This window comes from Paroedura picta, chromosome 1, assembly GCF_049243985.1.
Source record: "Paroedura picta isolate Pp20150507F chromosome 1, Ppicta_v3.0, whole genome shotgun sequence".
Lineage (NCBI taxonomy): Eukaryota > Metazoa > Chordata > Lepidosauria > Squamata > Gekkonidae > Paroedura > Paroedura picta.
In genome coordinates this window covers 36,449,916-36,465,573 of record NC_135369.1, presented here as the reverse complement: position 1 = coordinate 36,465,573, position 15,658 = coordinate 36,449,916, and the positions used below count along the sequence as shown (strand labels likewise).

Here is a 15,658-nt window from a genome sequence, read left to right as displayed (position 1 = left end):
TGCAGTCTCTTTGCCTCCCTGTACTGAAACCCAAAATGATATCCCCTCATTGGGATGTACAGCTTTATGTTCAGAAAGGAAGCATCAAATGTTACAAAAATGCATCCACGTGCAATTAAAACAAACAAACAAAGGGTTGGGGCACATAAAGGTTTCTTGTGCCTTATCAAATAGAGCTGCTCTTTGTAGCCTGCCCTGCTGTTTCTTTCCCACAGCTAACCGGCACATGCTCAGTATATTCACTCTGGTTATTTTTCAAGGTCCAGCTTTGAGTGATTAGGCCAGAGGCGCTCTGCTTTAGTCACATCTGCTGCTTTTCTGGAGGTCAATCACACAGTTCCCCATGCAGTGCCAGAAGTAACGGGGGCCATACAAAGGAAAACAATTATTCCAATTGAAGGTATATCGATCCACGTCCTGCAGTTGGTGTGGCAGTTTGGGGACTGCACGGCTGTTGGGGAAAGGGGGTGGGGTGGGAGATCAATTCCAAGGACTGCTGAATCAGTAGAGAAACCCAAATGCAAAGGTGCTGGGCCTGCAGTTGTGCAAACGCAGCTCAGGCTGCGGCTGGCAAAGACGAGGGCTAGCCCCAAGCAAGCGCAGGATAAGCTCAGGAGATTACATTCCTCGATTCTGTCTGAAGCGGATCAGAGTTCAAAAATCAATGTATTGGAAAGTTGGAGGGCATCTTATGCATCATCCAGTCAGAGTGCAGTTTGACTTCTGAAGTGAGAGGGGAAGGCTTTGCATAAGCCAAAAAAGTCATGCCCTCTGCTCTGGGCATGCTTCTGAAAATCAGATGTACGGCTGCGTTTGACAGGCATTTACTCAGCAACCACCTTGAACGACCTTTGGCAGACTACAGATAGTCTGTGAAGTTTGAAATTATTCAGAGAACATTGTTGACTATTTAACATCAAAACTTGCAGAGGCTACCTTTTGGGGAGGGGCGGAATTCTATTCTGGGGCTTATGCACCCACACCTGTGCTCCCAGTCTGAAGCTCTAGCAAACCCCCAATGCTATTAACAGGAAGGCAGCCTCTCAGAATTGAGACTTCTATTGTCATTGGGTAGGAAACCACTGTGGGCTGAGGCTCCCAGGAAAAGTGAATTTTGGAGGTGTATGGTTGCCAGCTCTGGTTAGGGGAATACATGGAGCCACACTAAGAGTTTTGGTATGGAGGCAAACCATGTTTTTCTAAGGGAAACAGCAACACTGTTATGTACACACAGATTTTTGCCTCACTATAACCAAACAGGCTTGGGATCTTTTAGTTTTGAAGTATTCCTCCTGCCTTGAAAAAAACTGTTATGCCAGAGAGAATGCAGCAGTGTGATCTTCTAATAAACCGCATTTCCAGCCTTAAAAATCCACTAATTGCCCAAGGCACCTCATTTGCCCTCTGAACTCATCTCAGGTAGGAGAAGATTGCCAAGGATTGGCCAGAAATCTGGACCTTGAGAGCTTCAACTAGAAGGCAGGAATCCGCAGTGCAACAAGCAGAAGGGAAACTGCGTTATATCAACCGCTAAGCCTTTAATATTATAATATGCCTTACCTGTCATGCTGTCTGTCAGTGCTATGGAATGAAGCAGAACAGCGCTATTTTCCCTGACATGCAAAATCATAACATGTTAAAAGGAGGTGGTACTTTAAGCATGGCAGCAAAGCGTGCTGTCAACTTGCAGTTGACGTACGGTGACTTCGTAGAGTTTTCAAGGCAAAGGAGTGTAGCAAATTCGGACTTTTTTGGTGGCCTCCTATCCAAATACTAACCAGAGCTAACTCCGCTTAGCTTTCAAGATCTGACCAGATCAGCACCATAGTAAAGGTTAAAATTTGTTTGTCTTGTAGGCCCTGTTTTCTGCAACAGACTAGCACAGGTATGTTTCTGGAATATACAGATAGTAATATACATTTAAGAGTGCAAAAGACAAGATATATCCCCCAACATCCCTATACAGAACATATCTAAATATATCCAGGTTTATGAATTTGCTAAAATCGAATACCTTGCTATTATCATGTATACAAGATATGTCTTAATATTCTGAACAAATCTCTTCTGAATAAATGCAGACAGAGGGATGGTCCAGTGATCCATTTTGGACGAGTCTGATTTATAAGAATTAGATGACAAGAAAAAGAACAGCTATTTGTCCCATCCTGTGAATCAATGACAATGTCCCCATGTTCTGGACCTTTAAACAGGAACTACCCTTGTAAACATTAATAATAGACATGTTTATTCATTTATAGATTCTATGAAACTGCTAATTTCTGCTGAGTATAGCCTGACATCACAATTTTCAAAGGATGGAGCTATAGCATATTAGTCCTATGATTATTTTATTTCAGTGACGATTTCTAACAGAATGCAACTGTAGGGTCTGAGATCCAGAGAGGGGAACCGCTTGGAGGGAAAGGATCATGAAAGTTAAGTAGACTCCCTTCTCTATGCTGGACTTCTCTTTTAAATTGCACCCTCCCAATTGCATTTTGCCCAAAAATGTTGCTTGGAAAAATGGGCCATTCCCTCTGAGACTCTAAATCAATGCAGAATGTTTCAAAGAACCTGGAAACATGCATGCACTGATAATAATTAATTCCATGGTTTATGAGACAAAACAGTGAAGACAGATGATTAGGCAAACATGCCTTACATGCCCTTGACACTGCACATCTTAAGGGTGCTGAATGACACGAACCTTGAAAGAATAAACTGGCAGTGACTGATGAGTATCATCTTATGAAGAGAGGAGTCATTCCTTATTTGGACAATAAGATCCAAGGAAAGAGAGTCATTATATTCTGCCCCAAAAGAGAGTTCAACCTCTCAGCTCTCTCATTACATAGCACACCCTAAATGGTTGTGGTGTACCTGCATGGATGAGTTCAGATGTGGACTGATACATTTTTCATATTTCAGTAGTGTGTATGTGTGTGTATACTTCTATAGCCATGGAAATGTCACAAGGTGCAGTTTTCCTGTGGTGTGATACTCCACTATGTGAGATATTCTCTTTTATGCATGATTTCTACATTGTTTTTTTTTTGCAAGGGGGCAGACATATGATCTTTCATTTGATGCTAAGAGCATGTTAATCTCTATCCAGTATAAAGTTGCTGGCTCTGGATTGTGAAATACTTGGAGATTTTTGGGATGAACATTAGGAAGGCAGGGTTTGGGGAGGGGGGGGATGCAATGGGATCTAATGCCATACAGTCCACCTTCCAAAGCCACCTTCTCCAGGTGAACTGTTGCTTGGAGATCAGTTGTAATAGCAGTAGATCTCTGGCTACCATCTAGAAGTTGTCATATCTGGGATAATTTGCTGAGAAAGAGAATGAGGAGATTGATCTGTGTCCGTCACTACTCCAAATCATATTTTGCCCCCCCCCCACTTCCATGTCTGATTCTTAATGTTAATGGAAATATTTGATGATTTTAATACTGTCTCCCACATGCTCTGCAGTGTGGTTACAACTCAGCCCTCTTACTTCTTAAGCCCTGGCTGCAAGGAGGGTTGAGAGAGGGCAGAGAAGGAAGGAGAAGATAAGGAGTCAGGTATGCCAGCAAGAACACAATCTCTCTTAATAGAAAGCATTCAGTTATCCATTGTTCCTTTCTTCAAACTGGTTCCTAAGAAACTGGCTGGCTCTTACATTTTCCAAAGACATTTACACCTTGGGTCAGAATATTACTAGAAAGGATGAGTGAGAATGAGGGCCAAAATAGCTCTGACAGGAAGTATCCTTTTATTATTTTTATTTACCTGTTTATGTATTGGATCTAAGTTAGGGGTAAAACAGGGGAGGGCACATGATTTCCTTTCCTCATCAAATAGTCTGTCGTCTGTTAAAAGATTGATACGGAGCACTGACTAGCTGGGGAAAGATGGACACATAAATAAAAACAGGGCCTGTCTATGGTGGCCCTCAGATAGGTTGTAAGTTCTTTGTCTAGAAGAGTTGGTTTTACACTCCGCTTTTCTCTACCTTAAGGAGTCTCAAAGTAGCTTATAATCACCTTCTCTTCCTTTCCCCACACAGGTACCTTGTGAGGCAGGTGGGGCTGAGAGAGCTGTGAGAGAGCTGTGACTGGAGTGGGGAATCAAACCTCGTACTCTAGATTAGAGTACACTGCTCTTAACCATGCTAGCTCTCAATCTTTGTGTGAATGGTACAGGACACTACTTTAAATTCTACCTTGGACACTTGAATGCTGAAGGCCAATCCTGCTTTGAAGATAAAAGTTCCTAAATAGCAACTGGCAGGCTGTTTACAGGATGTGTATATAGCAGATAGCTTAACTGAGGGACAAGGCCAAACAGCTGATAATTCTGTTCTGCATGTGGCCCTGTGCCCACCACCTTTCCTGACAGGGAAAATGCCAGAAAGGTTACTCAATAATTTACATGCAACACTCTATATATCCCAGTATATAAGCGATACATTATTCTTCCATCTAGAGCAAGTAAAATTGATTGTATACTATATCTTCCATTTGCTGCCTTTATCAGTATTTATAACTTCTGCTGAGTCCAAGGATCTGTTGAACAAAACGGTCCATCTGTCAGGGTGCTGAATTGTGGTTTCCTGATGTGTAAAAGCTATTTCAGTGGCCATCATTTGACCTTTACATCACCTGCACTTTTTGGCCAGCCCCATGGTTGTAAATATGAATTAGGGTTTGTAACCATAGCAGAGTCATAGTCAACCCATTGGTTCTGTGGGTGGCTCACCATATTCATGTATATATTACAAATGAAAGTATGTGAGGAGGTGTTTAATCATAGTGTTTGAAAAGCAGTGCCTGTATCTGTCAGGGACTTCAGGTCATGAATCATATACTGAGATCGTAAATTTCTCTGAACATAGTTGTCATGGACTGTATTTCTGTAAACACGTAAGGAGTCCTGCTGGACCAGACCAAGAATATAGAATTTTGCTTCCTACAGTTGGAAACCTTAGGCAATCCCACCCAAAGTGAACTAGTTTAAACCTGTCCTTCATGTTTGGTAGCCCTGAAAAGCTTATTAGAGTCAGCATGGTGTAGTGGTTACAGTATCAGTGTGGGACCTGGGAGATCCTGGTTCAAATCCCTATTGTACCACGAATTATTCTGGGTCCCATTTAACTAGTCACTTTCTCTCATCCTCATTGGGTTGCCATGGAGAAAAAAGGGAGGCTATATGCTGTCCTAAGATCCATAGAGGAAGAAGTAGGATAATAATGTTCTAAATAAGGCTCTCTCAACAGGGGTCATTTGAAATCCTGGAGTTTCCTGATGGCCCTGGAAGGGTTTCCCAATTGGGTGGGAGTTAATGGCAAATGTTTTACCCCCCAGCAAGCTGGGTACTCATTTTACCGACTTTGGAAGGATGGAAGGCTGAGTCAACCTTGAGCCGGCTGCTGGGATTGAACTCCCAGCCTCATGGTCAGAGCTTCAGACAGCATGTCAGCTGCCTTACCACCCTGCGTCACAAGAGCCTCTTGTGCACTAATTCTCCATTACATTATTGGGGGTGGGGAGGGGGCGGGAAGGGGAATTTATCCCCTTCCATTTTTTTTTAGCTTTCACATTTTTATGCAGAGATGGAGTTTCCCTCAGGTCTGTAGAAAAAAAATTTTTTTTGTACATGGCCCCAGTTTCTGGTTTTTAGGATTGGTAGCTGGGCCATGTTCTAGGAAAGGAAATTTGCAAGACTTTCACAAGGGATCTTGTCCTTTTCTGCTGCTTTACTGGGCCACCCATTTGTATCCAGCCCACCCATCTGCAGCACTGCCACCAGTGACTGCCTGGCAGGCAGACAAACGGACAAGCAGAGGGAGAGGAGCGACAGTCAGCTGCAGCTTCCCTCCTCTTGGCTTTTTTGGTGGTGCCTCTGGCTCCTTTCTCCTCCCCCTCCACTTGCCTGCCCGCTGGCTTGGCTTTAATGGTGGGAGCTCCTGCTCCCTTTCCTCTTATCTCAGGGGGCAGTGGCTCTGGTGCTTCCCTCCTCCCCTTTTTGTCTCAGGACCCTCTTGGCAAAGCTTTCAAGAAAAGAGGGCTCTGTTCCTTCCCCCAAAAGTTCCAGGGCTGAATAAAGCCAAAAGATCTTGACAGCTTCATTTTCTTTAACAAATAAACCACACTACAAGGGCAGCTCAGTTTGTGTGGGGACATTTTGAAGGTAAATCTTTTACCTCAGAATGTGTGGGGGTCCCTTATACCGCCCTGTTACTCCAGCCAACGCAGATCCAGGCATGCACAGCTGCTTACAGGCCAGGCTTTGGTGGTATCTGGAGTTGTTCCCAAATTCCTCCACCACTGTATCTGGAGCAACTCCCAGTCTCTGCTGCAGCTGGCCCCTGGGTTCTTTTGGAAGGTAAATCCATTGTCTGTGCATCAGCACTCTTTATTTTGGGAGGTGGTGGTGGTTAAACTCCTCAGTGTAATTTTGTGAGGTGTTCAGATTTTTCTACAAGCCTGGGAGATCAACTTTGCAGAAGTATGTATTTTATCAGAAGTATCTATTTTATGCCAGTGTGACCCCAATCCATGGAGCGGCAGGCTTGTAGATAGACTATTAGATAGAAGATGTTTAATTCGACATTTGTTGACATAATTTTAATTGCACTGTTTAGGGTTATTTTAAGTGATTTTCTTTTACATTCACCATTTTGTGCTCTTATGTTATAAGCACAATAATGTCCAGAACTAATTAAATGTCATTTTTAAAGAAAACATAGTGAAAAGATCACTTGCAAAATTTTGGCATATAGGGGTTGTATCAGAAAAAAGAGACCATCCCCGCTTTGGAAAGATCTTGCTGTTTCTCTCCTTGAAGTTTTGACCCCAAAAGCTCCTCATCCTATAGAAGAAACCCTTGAACTATGGGAGATATATAGCAGGATTCAGACACAGTGAAAAACTGCAGTTTGTTGTCAACATAAGCCAGTCTGTGGGATTCTTGGTCTAGTATGTTGAATCTTGTTTTGGAGGGGAGAGAGCAAATCTCAGTTTATGATTCAGATATGATGCCCAACGATTGTTTGCTGTAGCTGCAGAAATGTTTAATTATTGAGCTGCATATGTGGGGAGGGGGAAGTGGTTCAGGGTACATGTAAACCCAAGGGTTCTCTGGGTTCATTCATATAATGACAAATCATGGCTTGCCATTGTATATGAAACCTCTGACTAACAGATTAATGATAGAAATAAGCAAGAAAGGATTCAATTGAAAAATTCCAAAACTTCTCTCCCCCACCCCCTCCATATTTAATTGCACTTCAACCTTTTCCAGCTAGGGTTCACTCAATTGATTTTTTTTTCTTTGTAAGATTAGGTTAAGAGATGATTGCATATTGAAAAAGTGCACTGCAGCTGATTTACCTTGCATATAGATCACCATGCTCTTTATCCTTTCCACCACACTTATTGCTATTTGCTCTGCTTAAAAGAAAAGACTGAATGTTTTTTTAAAAAGAAAGAAAAAAGCTGAAGGTCATCCATACAGTTATCCCAATCACAATCTGTGCGACTTTAACCCTGTGGAGGAAAGTAATTACCCTTTGGCTTCTGGTGACCTCAACTAACCTTTGTTGAAGGACCAGAGAAAATAAAAAGCTGACCAATTGCCTGCCCTTTGCTGCCCCACGGTTAACCCTCTCCCAGAGTGAGACCCCCTACAACAATAGAATGTGGAAATGTTGCCATGGAAATATCGTTCAAAGAAGAAACAAAAATCCATTACAATTAATAGTGGTTTATTGTGTGATGTCTGTACAACCGTTTAATCCATAAAGTTGCTTTATCTTTCATATCAGGAGAGAGAAGGAGGAAGAGAAAATAATAGAGGGAGGAAGGAAAAAGAGCCCTCTATAAAATTCTTGGACTGTTGTGTTGACAGTGTCTCAGATAAACGGTCTAAGAGCACTTGGCCAGCCTATGACAAAATGAACAGCTACAGACTACCAGCAATTGCAGTAGACCTAAGTGATCGCTACTAGCTGCTTTTTATGATTTAGGAAATAAAAATGGATTAAAATAGTTTGTTTTGCAGAATACCTTATACACCTTACTCCACATTTAAATCTATAGTGAACACCAAACTGAGCAGGGTGGGGAGGACTGGAAATTGGAATTTTGGATGGTTGGTTGGATAGGGAACTGGTTAGAAACAGTAGTTGTTAATGGTGTTTCATTGGATTGGAGGGAGGTGAACAATGGGGTGCCACAGGGCTCAGTACTGGGGCTGATACTTTTCAACATTTTAACAGTGATCTGGATTAAGGGGGTGGAGGGACTACCCATTAAATCTGCAGATGACATCAAATTGTGGGGAGTAGCAAACACCCCAGAGAGTTCAATGAGATCTGAACATGCTGGAAATGTGGGCAATACATGAGAATAAGAGGCAATTCAGTAATTGCAGAATTCTGCATCTGGGTTACAACAATTAGAAGCATACATAGTGGATGGGAGATACACTTCTGGGTAGCCATGTGTATGAACCAGATCTTGGGGGAACTTATGAGCAGACAGTGTGATGTGGCAGTAAAGAAGGCAAATGCAGTCTGCATTATTTATTAAATTTCTGTACTTCCCTACCAATATGTATTTGAAGGGTTGTTAATTAGAGAAGGGCAGGGAGCGGTTCCTGTTGGCAGCAGAGGATAGAACCCACAGTAATGGCTTTAAACTATATGTAGAATGATTCTCAATTATCTTTTCCCCAGTCACAATAGTTCAGCAGGGGAATCAGCTGCATTAGGAGATAGTGAGCTCTCCCTCACTGGTGGTTTTTAACCAGCGACTGGACAGATCCTTATCATGGATTCTTTAGGCTGGTCCTGCATTGAACAGGCGGTTGGACAAGATGGCCTATATAGCTCCTTCCAACTCTATGATTCTATGAATTTGGGAACCCAGAATAGGAATGTCAGTCTCCAAATGGAACCTAGAAGCCCCCTGGAATTATGGTTTATCTTTAGACTACAAACATTAGTTTCCCAGGAGAAAATGGATGCACTGGAGGGTGGACTCAATGACATTGTACCCCACTGACTCCATCCCCAAATCTCCAGGAGTTTCCCAGCCTGGATGTGACAACCCTAAACCCAAACCCAACTGCTGCTCTCCCACTGCAATCCTCTGTGTGGGGTTCCAGAGAAAAGAGATCAGCCATTGCAAGGCTGTCCCTCATATTCTGGCCCTGGCAAGGTGGTGGGCTAACAACTAATGGTTGATGACATCGAATACTTTGGACAGGTCTAACAACATTAGGAGAGCTGGCCCACTGCCAGTGGCCAGTGGGGAACCTGGCAGTCCTAGCTCAGAGAGGCCCAAGTGGATCCTAGCTCAGAGAGGCCCAAGTATGGGCTGTAGCCCACTTACACTGTGCTTACATCATTTCAGTAATGAAACATAAACTTTTTCATGATTTATGAGATTTTATATATGGAATGAGAATGGAAAATGGAGAGATATAACAAGCTTATAGCAGGGTAAGATAAATTTTGCTTGGATCCTGCCAATGAATAATGGATATAATCTACCAGGAAGGTATTTGTACAATCAATTTTTTTAAATCCATGATTAAAACAATATGGCATAGTGGTTAAAGTGTTAGACTAGAATCAAGGAAACCAAGTTCATATCTGCGATCTGCCATGAAGTCCTCTGGCTGACCTTTAGTTAGTCAGGTAGTGACTGGAGATCTTCTGCTATTACAACTAATTTCCAGGTGATGGAAATCAGTTCGCGCAAAGAAAAAGGTTTCTTTGGAAAACGGGCTCTATGGCATTCTACCCCATTGAAGTCCCTCCCCTCCCCAAACTGCTGTGTTCATGGTCCACCCACCAATTATCTGGGTTTTTCCTGACCTGAAGCTGGCAACATCATTTATGATAATGTTTTGAAAGAACCTGGACCTGCAAAGAGCAGATCACCTCTCTCCTTCTCAAGCAGGCAGCAGAAACAACACTGTTATCATACATGAACAGCCAAGACATGGTTGGTGGAATGAGATTGATTAAAGGGGTCACTAGTTGTCCAGTCTGTGCCTAGGCCCAAGACTTAATGCTGCATTGTATAAAGGAATCCAGTGGTGGATCACGTCAGTTACAGATGTCATTTTACAGGTGGGACATGGGGATCCCTGGAATTAAAAGCTCCTCTCCAGACTACAGAGAACAATTTCAATGGAGAAAATGGTTGCTCTGGATGTGAGTGAACTCTACGGCATTACATCCCATTGACATTTCTACCTCCCCCCAAATATCCAGGAATTTCCAAACATGGATTTGGCAGCGCTACATAACTTACCTGCTTTGGTGGTATGGTCCAGGATGGTTTCATTTACTGTAGGGCAGCCTTGTTTTCATGCTTGGTTTTTGCTGTGGGTCTTAGGTTTCCTGTGTTTATCTGCTACATATATGTATATTTATATATCCATGGGCCAAGTGAATAGTTGCATGTTTGGAGCTTGAAACTGAAAATCATTTCCCAAAGTGCTAGATTTTCATTTTTTTCCAGTATCTGTATATTTGAAGAAGAAACAATAGAAAGAACAAATAAATGTTATTTGGCCGAATGGAATGATAAATAAGGTTGCTAACACTTGAGAGGAAACATATTCTTGGAACTGGGCAGGCCTCGGAGGTGGAGTTCTGTGATTCCAGGGATTAGGAGTGAATAACGGAGGTAGGGTGGAGCTCAGTAGTTCGTTGGTGGGTCCAGGAACAGAGCCAAGCCTCTCTAGATGGGTCTGGAATAGACGACAGCACATTTTGGCCAGCCTCAGGTGAGGGAGGAGGGCAGTAACTTTTAGTGAGTCCTGGCAAGGGTTGCTAACCTCCGGATGGTTAAACAGTCATGATTCTGTGTGAGGCAAAAGTGTAAACATGAAATGTTACTAGTGTGCAGCTTTTATGAAAGTACAAACAAAAACATTATTATTTAGGGAATAAAATCCTCCTTCGTTTGCAAACGATTTCTGGTAAATAAATTTGTTTTCACTGAAGTAAGGAGGATTTATTCCCTAAATAATAAGATTTTTATCGGACTTTAATGGCAGTTACACACTAGTAACATTTCTTGTTTACACTTTTGCCTCACGCGGACTCATTATTGTTTAACTCACCGTGTGGCCACGTTTAGCTTACTAACCTCTGGGTGGTAGCTGGAAATTTCCTGGGGTTACAACTGATTTCCAGGCAACAGAGATCAGCTCACCTGAAGAAAACGGCTGCTTTGAATGGTGGACTCTCTGACACTATACCCCACTGAAATCCCTTCCCCCAACCCTCACCCCCTTCAGGCTCCACCTCCAAAATCTCCAGATATTTCCCAACCTGGAGCTGGCATCCCTGTGCAGAGCCCAACACAAAATCTATCACTTGGCGATAGAGTGTATTTTGATTCCGTGTGGTGTAGTGGCTGGAGGTCAAATCCCCACAGTGCCAGGAAGCTCAATGGGGTACCTTGGGTTGAGGCTCCATTTTCAGCCCTAGTTTACAAGATATGGTTGTAGTGAGGGTAAAATGTGTGTGGGGGTGGAGGAGAGAAGCACATACGCTGCTTGTAGTTTTTCCACTCATACGAGTGGAAAAATGCAATTTGAAAACACAAGTAAGGAAACTACAGCTTTGCCTCTTGCTTTCCCGTCTCCTGGTCCCATAAGAAAAATCTTTCCAGACAATGTTTTTTTCCTGGTTGGTTTGCAACATTTTGCTCAGCTCTCTAGGGTGGATAAATAAAAGGAAAGAACCTGGACTCTACATTTATGTTGTAAGATAAGAGATTTAAAATGGTTTATTAACACTGGGAGTCACTGTGGAAATATTATTTATAACAAGAACTAGATTGAAGTCCAGTTGCACTTTAGAGGCCAAATTTTCTTTTTTTGGGGGGGGGGGGTGAATTATGAACTTTTAAGAGTCAGAACTCCCTTTTTTTTTAGATACCTTTGACTCTTGGAATCTCATACTCCCAGAATGCTGTTAATCTCTAAAATGCTACTGGGCTCCAATCTAACTCTTCCACTGCAGACCAACATGACTGATACGACTAACAAGTAACCAATTAATATGAGCACAGAGCAATACGTGTGACAATTTTGTTGTTTTAAAATTCTATTTATTTTCCCTGTCAAAGTGCCCTTTTCCTTTCAACCAGGGAATATACATCAACAAGTGTCACACAAATTATGCACACTAGAAATGATTTGCAATACAACCATCCTATTTTAGAAGTTCACAAAAGCATCTGTGCTCATGGATTTCTTCTCCCTTATGCTTCCCCCTTTAATAGAGACGGTTATTACCATGACTAATTGGTGTGGTTGAAATGTGATATGTAAAAAACTTTGTATTTTATGTATAGCCAGCATGTTGCCTTATGCAGTAGGGTTACCAGGCCCAGTCTGGCAGCTAGCAGGAGATTGGGGGGTGGCATGGGGGCAGCTGTTGATGATAGTTTACCCTGGACCCAGTCCTCTCTACTAATCACCCTAAACTCTCATGGTTTTATCTAAACATTCCTAAGGAGATGTGAGATCACTTCTGGGTTTTCTCCAGAAACAATATCATGCTATGAGCCTGATGGCCTTTATTTTTTTCCTCTTGCCACCGCTTGGAACGGTGGTGAAAAATAAGAGGCAGGGGATCTGCCTCTAGCAGATAGCTGGCAACCTAAAGAACCACAAAAGATATTGCATTGGATCCAGCTAGTTTTTCCATTTAGTTTCACCCAATTACCCTCCTAATAACTCAGTTTCCATCACACATGGCTTTTGTCCATGCAGGTCCTTTTATCCCTTGAAAAGTCTATTTTGTCAGGCAAAATAGCAGAAAATCTTTTCACTAGCAGAAAAGCTGATTGGATCCAATCCATTGTTCCATGAAGGAAGGCAAGAAGTCAGAAGCATCTGGTACTGAACAGAGACCAGTATGACGGGAAAAGACAGTGCCTGCATTGGGTCCTCTTCTTAAAAGAAACTGATAGATCTTGGCTGTGTTTGCAAATTTCCAGTTGGGGGGCATTGAGATAAATAATACCCAAACAAGTCGGACTGGTATACAAGGACAGCAGTGCCTTGGTTGTGTAGCAATGACTATCCAGGTACAGAAACCATTTCCAAATACACATTATTGCTTTTCTAACCAGGACACCATTCTTAGTTCGACAGTTTGTAGCCAAAAGGTGGTAAAGCATGGTGGCTATGAGTGGGAAAGTTTATGGTCCATATGAGCATATCAAGTTGCCTTCTACCAAGTCAGACCAACTGATCTACCTACTTATCTACTTGGATTTACATCTGCTGTCTGTGATCTCCTGTGGGGAAGGAGCTTGGATTTTAACTGGAGATGTCAGGTACTGAACCTGGGACCTTCTGCAGGTGTTCTGTCACTGAGTCACAGAACTTCAGGTCAGATGTCACTTCTAATATCAAATAAGTTTATTAGGCCATTATTCCCAAGGTGTACATAATGAACTTTGGGGATTTTATTTTAAAAGACAGATTATTAATTTCACAAACTGAGAATTCTCCAGTTCAAATTTCATTATAGCCAAGGTGGCCTTAAACAAGCCACTGTTCCTCTCCATTCCCTTGTCTGCAACTGTGATGAGTTTTATACTGTGATACAAGAATAAGAATGCTGGCATAATTTAATATGTGCTGTTATTAAGAGGAAGTCATTGGAACACTTGAAATGTGATAAATAAACAGTGAAGGTTAATGTTATATGTATCACAAAGATATTGTCTTATACAATATCACCAAACATTAATTACATGAAAGAAGTCAAGAATTCTAAGGCATTTCTTACAAGGCATAAACGTTATAGTTTAAAGTTTTAAACACATAAACATACACACACACACACACATACACACTCATTCTTCAATAAGCTATGGGTAGGGTATTTGAAAAGAGCACAGTCACGACTGTTGAGAAGTTTCATGGGGATACGTTTTCAGAAGATGACAGACAAAACACTTCTACACCTGGAATTGAGAAGACTGATTGAATGGACGTGCAGCAATGCCACTGAGATTTATGGAGATCCATTTGTTAATTTGTTTGCCAAAGATGGGAAGTAAGTAGAATATATTATGACCCAAAAGAAAGTAAACCAAGAAGTGTGAAAATACGAGGAAAAGAGAATAATTATATCCAGCACTTGTTCCTGTCCAGCATAGAATAATATGGCTCAAAAAGCATGCATCTTTATATCATATTTCATGCTTGGGCAGCATTTTCAACTACTTAATGAGCCTGTTAACATTTGGATATGAAAATGGGTAATTATTAATGTCACTCTTACAGTATGATAGTATTACACAGCTGAAATTCACCATTTTATTACAGTTTTAAGGTGCCGGTTTTAGACACAGACTCAGATGGGATGTACAATGCAAGCGAGGCACAGTTGAGCTCCATCTCTGGCCCTTCTCATTGTTCTATGGTCTCTTTCTCGACAATGCCCATCGACTGGCAATGTTAAAAGAATATTTGACAATATCTGTTTGTTAAAAATATTATAGCAAGAAGACGTCTCTGGGACTACTTGTTTGCAGATGCACAAATGTCACCCTAAGCTTCATTCTGTTTCCAACTACATGAAAAGACATCCTGAATATTCAGTTTTCAATGCTGTTGGTACAAATAAAGCATTACTGACAAATGGGCTTGCGCTTACTAAATTGTGAGCGATACAGAGCAAGAAATTTTGGCCTTATAAATGCACTTACAAAATACTCTCTTATGAAGTAAGTCACCGCCCTAATTCAAAGTCTTAGGCACTGATCCTAAGAAGACTTCCCCGGAAGTAAGTTCTATGGCAATCAACAGGACTTAGTCCCAAGCAAATGTGCTCTACCCAGGTATTATCGAAGAGTGAAACAGATTGACTAGATGACTACATCTTAACTAATCTTTCCCTCCCCACCAACTCCCGTAATTATAGCACCCCCTTGCTTCAAACTTAATGTAGTCATTCAATAATACCTCAAGATTCCTGCCTTCCCTGGTAATCTAGTAATCCAGTTCACCAAACTCTCTTTCTAGCAGGAAACTCCTCTGAGCAAGCAATACTTTTGCTTCTAAGCCTCTTCCTGCTTTTTCATGTCATGTTGAAATGATATACGTATTTTTTTAAAAATCAGTTGTTGAGCCTCTTTAATCTTAGTCATGCAGAACCTGCTGGGTAGGACAGACATTAAGGCGGACATACCTGAGAGACCAGAAGGACTCCGGAGCACGTTGCTGTCTTCTTTTCTGAACTGTACCTGTAGTCTGAGACATATCGTCATCCAGAGTCCAGGCAAGAAAAGCTGATCCCAGCTACATTCCACACGTTGCTGATCTTTCGCCTGCATCCTGCAGCGCTAGAGAAAAGGGGTTATTGCTGCAGGAAAAAAAACCCAAGCTGGCCATACAGTAGGAATAATCACTGCAGTCCGGTTCACCCCCACACCTCTCTCTCTCTCTCTCTCCTCTCTCTCTCCGTACAAGGCCCCAGATGATTCTGACTGCATCCTTCCATCCATAAATCATTCCCCTTATTCTATTGGTTACATGCTACATGGCAAGTATTGATTTTTCCCATTGCTTCATCACTAGAGAACCCTTTTTGTGTGTGTGTGTGTCTGAGGCTGTATGTAT

General features: G+C 41.9%; 1 protein-coding gene across 2 annotated transcripts in view; it reads right to left on the bottom strand.

Annotated features, from left to right (window-relative positions):
• LOC143835620 (uncharacterized) overlaps positions 1-15,421 on the bottom strand; it is an 81,114-nt gene extending 65,693 nt beyond the window's left edge. For both annotated transcript variants that reach the window (XR_013230291.1, XR_013230296.1), the window contains exons 1-2: positions 15,228-15,421; positions 10,315-10,527 (exon numbers count right to left, since the gene is read on the bottom strand). The gene's annotated coding sequence lies outside the window, so the exon portion shown is untranslated. The remainder of the gene's footprint in view (positions 1-10,314; positions 10,528-15,227) is intronic.
• Positions 15,422-15,658: the final 237 nt, after the last annotated feature.